General features: G+C 41.9%; 1 protein-coding gene across 1 annotated transcript in view; it reads left to right on the top strand.

Annotated features, from left to right (window-relative positions):
- Positions 1-2,829, top strand: part of MIPEP (mitochondrial intermediate peptidase) — a 187,687-nt gene that overhangs the window by 103,015 nt on the left and 81,843 nt on the right. The gene's annotated exons all lie outside the window — the stretch shown is intronic.

Genomic DNA, 2,829 nt, shown 5'->3' with positions numbered 1-2,829 from the left:
AAATGACCTAAAGAACATTTATCAGGTACCTTACATTGCTTCAAAATTGTAACAGATGCTTTATGTTTCTTATCTCATTGAGTACCCTGTCAGAATAGAGAATAGGTGTATTGTCAGCATTTATTTGAGTTCTAGGTGTCAGACACTTATCTATTGTAGTTGCTTCGGGAAAGGATGTCTAATTTAATTCTGAAAACATTCCGATACATTATATACATATTTGGGGCTCATATTGAGGCTTATGTCGATTGTGCTTTGTCTAAATCATTTAGGTAGTAAGTGATTATGTTGGGATTCAAAACCAACCTCAGGCTTTTTCCGTTACACCAGCGTTCCTGTGAGGACACTGGACAGGGTGGACAGAGTACTGGCTAGTGCACTTAGCAGTGTGACTGACTCTTAGAGTACCCAGGATGCACAGTTGTAAGTGATAGATACCCAACTTATGTTGACCTAAGCAGAAAAGGTCTGGATGGGGACCAGCAGTTAGCGTAATGGCTATGCACTGGACTCCCATGTAGTCGACCGCGGTTCGCGTCCCGGACCCGGTGGCTTAAAACTCACACCAGGCGTGTGTGCATGCATGCCCAAGATCCCGAGAGGAGAACGGAGGAGAAGGGATTGCAGCATGGCCAGCCCCCCTGGGGGGGTGATTTCTCACTTTCTGTCTCTCTGTCTCTCTCTGTCTGGCGAGCGCACGTGCCCTATAGCAAAAACCTCTCCAAAAAGAAAAAAAAAAGAAAAGGTGTGGATGTGTATCTAATTTCAGGTAAGTTGGACCTAGGGCTCTGACAATACCGTTAAGAGATGTTTCTCTCCAGTTCTTAACAATTTTTCTCTGGGATTTTCTCATTTAGGTAGGCTCCCTTGCCTGTGTGGTGTGATGGCTACTATCAGATCTGGGTCTGTGTTCTGCTAGCTCAGTCAGCTGGAAGAGCCAATCTGGAAGTGTTCTGTAAACTATAATATGCTAAAATATGCAAAATAAACATTAATAGCTTGCTTTTTTCTCTTAGTTTTTGTTCGCGTCCCGGACCCGGTGGCTTAAAACTCACACCAGGCGTGTGTGCATGCATGCCCAAGATCCCGAGAGGAGAACGGAGGAGAAGGGATTGCAGCATGGCCAGCCCCCCTGGGGGGGTGATTTCTCACTTTCTGTCTCTCTGTCTCTCTCTGTCTGGCGAGCGCACGTGCCCTATAGCAAAAACCTCTCCAAAAAGAAAAAAAAAAGAAAAGGTGTGGATGTGTATCTAATTTCAGGTAAGTTGGACCTAGGGCTCTGACAATACCGTTAAGAGATGTTTCTCTCCAGTTCTTAACAATTTTTCTCTGGGATTTTCTCATTTAGGTAGGCTCCCTTGCCTGTGTGGTGTGATGGCTACTATCAGATCTGGGTCTGTGTTCTGCTAGCTCAGTCAGCTGGAAGAGCCAATCTGGAAGTGTTCTGTAAACTATAATATGCTAAAATATGCAAAATAAACATTAATAGCTTGCTTTTTTCTCTTAGTTTTTCTTATAGGGCACATGCACTTGCCAGAGAGAGAGAAAGAGAAGGAAAGTGAAAGTCTCCTCCAAGAGGGAATGGGCACTCTGTAATCCCATCTCCTCCCTTCTTAACTCAGGATTTGGGGCATGCATGTACATGGTAAGGTGTGTTTTTCAAACTGTCATGTCTGGGACTCAAACCATGCAGTTGGCCATTTGGGATCCAGCTCCCTTAACCTCCATGCCACCTGCTGGCCCTCACATGCTTTTATTTTTTATTTTTAATTGCCATAGGGCACATGCCCTTATCAGAGAGGGTCGGGGAGAGAGAGAGAGAGGGAGAGAGGGAGAGGAAGAGAGGGAGAGAGAGAGAGAGAGAGGGAGAGCACACCCCACCAGTGGAGCATGGTCACATCACAGTCCCTCTCTTCCATTTCGCTTCCCTGTCAGGATTTCAGCCTGTTAGTTGTTTGCCTCCTACCTTTCTTTATGTGAGTCTTCTAATTGTAGTTTGCCCATGACTCTTTTTAGAAGAGAATTCAAACTTCCTACCGTCCAGGTTTCTTCTTTGTAATCACTTAGTATACTGAGATGAAATAATAGTGACACCTACATTCTGAATCAATCACTCATAAATTATTTTTAATTTAAAGGAAAGATAGTGTTAAGTACACTGTTCGTATCCTAGTTCATTTTGAGAAAGTGTAAAGATTTATGTCTTTATTGAGATTATGTTCCCATTCTTGTTCAGTGGTCTCCTTTGAATCAGTTGTTTCAAGAGGTCTCTAGAAGAAGCATAGCTACATATGGAGAGGGACATTGTTTTATTATTATTATTATTATTATTTATTCATTCAGTGTTTATACATCATTTAGTTTGTAAAGAGATTTTTCCCAACATGATATATGCCACACAGTAGGTGAGTTGAGAATACTGTACAGGACACTACCAACAGGCAGCAAACCATATCTGTACCCACAAATGTCTTACTGGAGAAGGACATTGTTTTAAAGCTGGTCTTTTATTTTATATGTCTGAGGGTTTGTTTAGATTCGTACAAATAGTCTACACGTCCTACTTAGAAACTTTCTCAATGCATCCATTAATCCTATGAGAAACATTAACGTAAAAGTCAGGAATAAGGCCAGGATGCTTACTGGATTTCTAGGGGCTTTTTTTGTTGTTGTTTGTTTGTTTATTTTTAAGAATTATATTCTTTTTTTAAAAATAATTATTTTATTTAACATTGTTATTTTTTAAATTTGTTAGAGGGCATGTGCACTCCCCAGAGAGAGACAGACAGAGAAAGATGGAGGGAGGGAGGGAGGGCAAGAGGGCAAGCG

This window comes from Tupaia chinensis, unplaced genomic scaffold, assembly GCF_000334495.1.
Source record: "Tupaia chinensis unplaced genomic scaffold, TupChi_1.0 Scaffold000634_1, whole genome shotgun sequence".
NCBI classification, from domain to species: domain Eukaryota; kingdom Metazoa; phylum Chordata; class Mammalia; order Scandentia; family Tupaiidae; genus Tupaia; species Tupaia belangeri.
The sequence above is the reverse complement of the archived record's forward strand: the minus strand, read 5'-3'. Positions and strand labels throughout refer to the sequence as shown.